The 7,280-nt window shown below is 36.0% G+C and overlaps 1 non-coding gene across 1 annotated transcript; it reads right to left on the bottom strand.

Moving 5' to 3' along the window:
- Window positions 1-5,233: 5,233 nt before the first annotated feature.
- Window positions 5,234-5,369, bottom strand: LOC129081233 (U8 small nucleolar RNA). Its single transcript, XR_008530292.1, has one exon. It is a non-coding gene; the product is annotated as a U8 small nucleolar RNA (small nucleolar RNA).
- Between the last annotated feature and the right edge of the window lie 1,911 nt (window positions 5,370-7,280).

Below are 7,280 nucleotides of genomic sequence, written 5' to 3'. Positions count from 1 at the left end.
CAAACAACACATCCAAAACCACATTCTTGATGTTTTCCCTAAAGGTGGTTTCTAGTCTTCCCCATGTTACTCAGTAGCAAGTATATCCTCTCAGTTTCCTGAAACAAACACTTCGGAGGTCATCACAGAGAAGCAGCAGAGCGCAGGGATGGGGAGCTGGACAGCGAAGCCAGGAACCGGAACCCAGCATCTGTCGCGTGTGAGTGTCTGACTTTGGCAACTTATAGACCCTCTTGACATCTTAATTTTCCCCTTTACCAATGAGAGAACTAACAAGTTCTACCGAAAATATCTTTTAAATAAAATTAAATTAGATAATACAAGTGAAATACAGCAGTGACAGGTTCATCATTGGTGAACTATTAACTGTTAGCGAATATTTATATCATCCTGGACTCATTTTCTTCCTTCACATCCTAGATCATATTTATCAAGAGACTCTGTTGGAACTACCTCCAAGATACAACAGAACCTGAAAATTTCTTATAACCATCTCTGCTATCCTATTGTTAAGCAACAGGCTTTCACGCAGTCTTCTTACCTCCACTCTTAATCTAGTTAGTCTTCTCTGCTTAAAACTTTCCAATGGTTACCACATCCATTTTCAGTAAAATCTGAAGTCATTATAATGCTAATGGGAAACCACTGCCTCTCAGATCACCTGACCTCCGGAGACGGGTGTAGGCCCTTCATTCTTTAGCCTTCCAGACCCTGTGATACCCCAAGGCCTCGCCACTCGCCCTTTCCTTCACACCTTAATTACAGGACATTTTTTTATCCTTCAGGTGCTTATTCAAAAATCTCTTCCTTCTGAGGTGTTCCTGAACCTTTTAAAAATTATATACCACACACAAACATACGTACACCTGCTCTGTCCAACTTATTGCTTTGTTCTGTACTATCTGATACATTGTACATTTTACTTATTTAATTGTGCATATCGTGTCATTAGTATTATAAGCGCCGTGATGGCAGTGAGTTTTGGTCAGTGCTTTTGTTGTTTTTTCTTTCTGTTCTACCTATGTTGCTTGTAATAAATTGGATATTTAGTAAATACGTAACAAATGAATGAGCAAATGGTTAAAAGACAATATATAGGTTTATTCAGCACAAATTCACTAATGTGTTATTATATGCTAGGCCCTAGGTAATGCAGAGTTTAGAATATGGTACTTGCTTTGGTAAAAATTGATATGTGTTGGTGAGATAAAACAGTAGAACAAGTGAACATATTTTCTTAAGTGCTATAACAGAATTTAGTAGTTATACTAGACTGTGTAGAAATGAACCAAAGTATTTCATATTTTATACATACACATATTTACACCTATATGTATATGTGGATCGTCTTTCAAAATGAGTATATGTATACTTGATAGTAACTGGCCTTTGGTTTTAAAGTTTCTTCTTTCTTTCTTTATTGTTGTTTTTTCACTTTTTTAAATAGCTGCTGACTTTTTTTCTTGAACCAGTTGAGTAAATATTTATTTCGATTGTGCAGGGCCGTTGGGTGATGGGAAACCAAAGACTTTGTTCACTTGGAGGTTATAAGCAGTGAAAGATAAATCTGTTTCATTTTTATGCATTGTTCTCTGGGCATAGATAAATTTATGAGTAATCAGGGATTGCTATAAGAAGATTGAAGTGCATTGTTAGAAACTAATTATTACTCAGAGGTTTCAGGTAGAAAAATCTAAAACACTCAGACACTGCAGACTTCAGAGCCATCAGGGTGGCATCGGCCGCTCTGCTTCCTTGCTGTGGAAGGAGACTTCTGCCTTGTGAAACAGCTCGAGTTCTCGGGAGATGTCTGAGCCCTTCATTAAGGAATGTAAAACCATCAGAATAAAAGAAATAATCATGATAAGGTAAAATGAAAAAAAAAAAGAACAAATTAAGGCAGGAACTAAAATCTAATTAAAAGTGCCAGAAATGAAAATGTAACAGGAGAAAATTCACATTCTAAAACCAAGAAGATTTTATATAGCTCTGGCCAAGCTCCTCAATGGCACAATAGTGGGCCATCGATCTGGCATGAAAAAAGTACCAAGCTCAGAGGTAAGATTTTAAAGCTCATTCCTTAGTTATGTATTGATTGAACTTTTATGGAGTGCCCTGGATGTTAACTTTTAATGCATAGAAATTTAGATCGTTACAGTGCCCAGATGTAGGGTTTAAAAACGCAGATATCTTGACATCTCTTGTTATCAAAGTATACACATGGCTTTGAGGCACCATTCGTATGAACAAGCTCACCATAAAATGTTAAACTAGAATCTACTTTTGCCGTTATCAAAAATCATGTTCCCTCCTTTCTTTGTTTTTTCTCATGTATTTGAGATGTATTTAAAATATTTTATTATACTTATATATTATACATATTTAAATGTCTATACATAAAAGATGTATATGTACATATGCATATTAAGTGATATAAATGATATGCCAGTAAAAATATATGTATACATGAATATATGAATATATATGTTCATTATACTCTCAGGGTTCTTTCTTAGAAAATATCCTCAGAGCCCTGTTATGAAAACCATGTTCCTGTTAATAGTTAAGTAATACTCATGAAAAAAGACAAGCACAATAGAATTCCAACTTCTATTTCCACCTCCACCTATAGACCCGAACTGCTCTTAACTGAGTAGCTACTATATAGTAAACCTGTAGCTACTATCTGCCACTTCTATCCCTCAAGCATCCAGCCAAAAAAGCAAAGGAACATAGGTTATTTTCAAAAACACATTATTAGAAGAACATAATTAAACTAGTGTTGGAAAACTAGTAAAAAAATGAGTTAGCATAGTTAAAGTAACTCTAAGAAGCAAATATCTCCTCTACGATAGGGAGAAGACAGGAAGGAGGTTGGGTATATCAGAACCCAGAAGACGAGAAGAGAGGTCCTACTGCTGCTAAGGATGCCAAGAAATCCTGAAACTAGAATTAATGAAAAAGTGAAGGGATATTGCCAAGGCAAAGCTGATGGGAGCAGAGGGGAGGGGCAAGTTTCTTCCTTCTTCTGATCTTTCAGCGTCTGTCTATTTCCTCTATTGATAGAACACTGCAAGGAGCAAGGTGATAAATGAGTACTGTGGTTTCCATTGTCCCAGCCCCAGCAGCATAATACAGAGTATAAAAGCCTGAAATCAAAGTGCGAAGCAATAGCTTAATAACTGGCATATTGATTAACTATGCAATTTTAACTTGCAGGTGTTTGAAGACTCAATTATGTTATTTCTCCAATAATGACTACCAACGATGTTCCATCAATACTCCCCCCTTACCCCTGGGTAGCTAACTTCCTTAATGTGTATTAGTTTAATCCTATACGTCTTAGACACCGTTATGGAAACAGATACTTTTAGATCTTAGAACTTGACCTTTTCTTTCATATTTTCAATTTCACATTTTATCCAAAGCTTTTCTCTCTCAAATTCAGCCCCCCACCAGTGCAAGTTAAATTGCTCTCTGGAGCAGCCTGGGGTTTAATAGGGGCCAATATCCTGCTCTTTTCATCTGCTTTCTTATATTCCCATGCTTACTATTCAGGTTGTGATGGGAAGCTGTTAAAAGAAAACAAATGTCATCTCCTTTTATGGCTCCCTGTAGTAAACTTGATGTCTGCTCCTTGGTTACTCACACTCACTTTTCCAATTTATTTTCTATTTGTTTAGTTGAGAATGGCGGTGGCATAAGAAAGCCCTGCTGAATTCTAAGTAGTCTGAGTAATGGTGGTCCACTGAAGATTCAGATAAATGTCTAGCAGTCCCAAATTAAGCAAGTGCCTCTTTGCCCTGTGCTGGGTTTGTGCCCCATAATCATTATTGTTTCCAACTCATGACCCTGAACCTTGCGGACAAGAGATGGGTCAATTATCTGTGGCTCTTTGGTGTCAAGCGTGGGTGGCAGCTGCACCTGTCCTCGCTTCTTCCTGCTGTCCCACCTGCCAACTCTTGCCCGTGGTCTTGTCCATTCCTGGCAGCCTAGGGCAGATTGGAATATCCACCGAGGAGGCAGACATTCAACCAGAAAACAATACACATTAAACTCTGTGCAGCCACTCACCTACTTAATGAGATATTCTCTTGGGCCCAAACAAGAGACTGTCATCGACCTCCTTCCATTTTAACTTACCTTCATCCAGGTGGCGAAAGAGGGGATGGCAGAGCTGTTTCTGTTGCCATTGTAGCTCTAAGATTGTCTTTGAGATTTAGCTATCTCTAATAGCCGGGAGTTCCCTACATTTACATCATTGGACCCTTCACACATTTTTTTCTCAACCATTCCCAGGAGCCCCACTCAGCACAACTATATGTACATGAATTCACTTAGTCATAATACCAGTGCATGAAGTATAATTGTTATTGTCTTCTAAAAATATGAAAAGTGACAGTTCTGTAGCTAGTAAATGATGGATCTAGACTTAAGAGAAATTCAAGTCTAATCAAAATTTTCATTTCATCTGGGAACAATGGCTTGGCCTTCAGAACATGTAAGGGACTCATATTTGAACAGGCTGGAAAGGGATCTAAATGGGATTATTCTTATAGTGTGGAGTTCCTCTCCAGGGTTAACATAATGGTAAGGAGAGGAATGTTGGTCAATATTATCTGAATAAAAGGAGTAAATTCAAACATGAATTTCAATTTTGGCTTTATTTCTCTTCTTAGGATTTGTATATTTGAACTGAGCAGGTGATCTCTTCATGTGAAATTCTTCACTTATAAATAGGAAAAAAGTAATAGTTTCTAGTTTCTATTTCATAGGATTCTTGTGAGGAACAATAAATCAGTTGTATGTAAAATGCATAGAATACTGTTGGGCACAGAATAAACTAATGTTGTTCTTATTATTATCATCACCCCATTTGCACAGAAAACACATGCTATCTGGGCATACAGATAGAGGCCTGAGCATTCGAACCCCCAAAATACCTCAAACTCTGTGAGCTTTGAAGTGTTGTCTCATTATGTAGATTAAATAAAGACCTATGGAAGCTTATCCTATCTATACCACTTCCCATCATTTTAGAAATTCATATGTATTTTCTTTTGTTCTGTTTAAAAATTTGGATAAGTTTTAGGAATACTGCTTTCATATTTTTTTTTGTTACTTTGTTTTGTATAAATGGGACTTGCTGTCTTCCTTCTTCCTTCCTTCCTTCCTTCCTTCCTTCCTTCCTTCCTTCCTTCCTTCCTTCCTTCCTTCCCTCCTTCCTTCCAGAATCAGATAGGAGCAAACAGAGTATAGCATCTCCAAATTATGCAGAGATGTTAATTGTGAGTCAGGCAAACTCCAGCCATCTTGTTCCAATCTGCCCACCAAAAGGAGGAAGAGGTAAGGATTATCCTACTTGATGATGGGTTGCTGCATTCTTGTTTTATGCCACTATCTCCGCAATTTTAGCCCTTGCTTTTAAAGAAATTTTTGCAAGACTGCCAGTTGGAATATGTAATTACCATTTCAGCTCAGCTCTGACAGGGATAAACAACTGTGGCATACAGACTTCTGCCAAAGTCAGTTCTCTCACCCAGAAATGCCTGAAATACTCATCAGAGTACTTTCAATTTCACCAAGGGAGAAAAGAAGGCAAAAATGATCAAAATGGGTGTTTCCTATCTTATCACTATCAGCTTTTGAACAAAACTAAGGTGGAGAAAATGAGTGAACTGAAGCAGCGTGTATCAACTTGGACATGTCACTATTATGGCATTAAATGAAAAATAAGTTGGAAAAGGATATAGGTTACACAATAAAATTTATTTCAAATGTTAACAAACAAAACCATACTCAGTATTTTTTAGTGATAAATATGGAGTGAAATTTAAAAACACCTATGGAAATAATGTATACCAAAATTTAGGTGAGTTTGTTCATTTTGTTTGGTCCATTCGTTGCCTTTCCAGAGAGAAAGGAGGCAGGGATGAATGAAGAAGGTAAAAGGGATCAAATGCATGGTAATGGAAGGAGCTGGATTTCGGGTGGGTAGGCACACAATGAGATGTACAAAAGATGTTTACTCTGAATTATACTCTGAAACTTATATAATGCTATTAACCAATGGTATTCCTATAAATTTGATAAAAAATTCCGATAATTGCTCTTGGTACAGTGGTAACAGAGGATGAGGGACAAGGTGGGTTTGGGAGAGAGTACACAGGAGACAGAGACTTAATTTTTATTTTGTAACCTGGTGGTAAGTTTATAAATGGGTCTTCCTATTTTGCTTTTCTTGGTCAAGGTTGTTTTATTTACTCTAGAACTCTTTCCTTTTCATTTACTTTTTAAAATAAGTTTGTCATTATACACACACACACAAAAAAGCTGCTGAGATTTTGAATTGTATTGAATCTGTACATCATTTTAGGGACAGTTCACATGTAGTCAGTATGAGTCCTTCACTTATGAATATGGCATATCTCTCATTTATTTAGAATTTTTAAAAAGCTTATCTCAGCCACATTTTCTAGTTTCTTTTTTTTAATGTAAAAATGAACATGTTTGGTAAAAGATAATCCCAAGTATCATATGCCTTTGGATACTATTTTAAGTGGTATTTTTTTAAAATTTTACTTTCTAAACTTTTATTTCTAGCATATAGTTATATAGTTGATTTTGTGTTCTGCAACATTATTGAATTTGCTTATTAGATCTAGTAGGTATTTTTACCCTAGCATTTTTAGCATTTTTTTGTTTTTTAATTGGGTCATCTGTGAAGAATAACATCCTTATATTTCTTTTACTTAAATCAGTGTGTCTTTTTTATTGACTATTTTATTTCTGTTTACAGTGTCTAGTAAATCTGAAAATATAAATAGCTCAAATATGATCTTGGTACCTTTATAGTGGTTCTCCCTGGTCAATCTTCTTTGTCCTTATGATTTCAAGTTCAATTTCTACCTCTAGTTCAAACCCTTATTTTCAGGTTTATACACATATTTTTGACTGCTTATCACTAATCACCATCTGAATATTTCAGAGTCATCTCTAATTCATTATCACAACTGAATTTACTTTCATCTTCGCAAGAACTAAGTGCTTTTATCTCCCTGACTTTAAGTCAACGTTATAACCAATAACTCCAAAATGAATTCGTGAAATGAATTTTAATTTCCTGATTTGCTAACACCATTATGCTTTCCAAAGACTTGCTCATACTCAGAAACAGACACAAAGTTGCTTCTTAACATAATTCATATACTTTTTATTTTTTTTGACTATTGGCTACCAGTAGATTTCTATCATCTACTCTCTGCATTTAGATAAGTTAT

The sequence above is a fragment of the Pteronotus mesoamericanus genome, unplaced genomic scaffold (assembly GCF_021234165.1).
Source record: "Pteronotus mesoamericanus isolate MK-2021 breed Mesoamerican mustached bat unplaced genomic scaffold, CSHL_Meso_final contig_94, whole genome shotgun sequence".
NCBI classification, from domain to species: domain Eukaryota; kingdom Metazoa; phylum Chordata; class Mammalia; order Chiroptera; family Mormoopidae; genus Pteronotus; species Pteronotus mesoamericanus.
The sequence above is the reverse complement of the archived record's forward strand: the minus strand, read 5'-3'. Positions and strand labels throughout refer to the sequence as shown.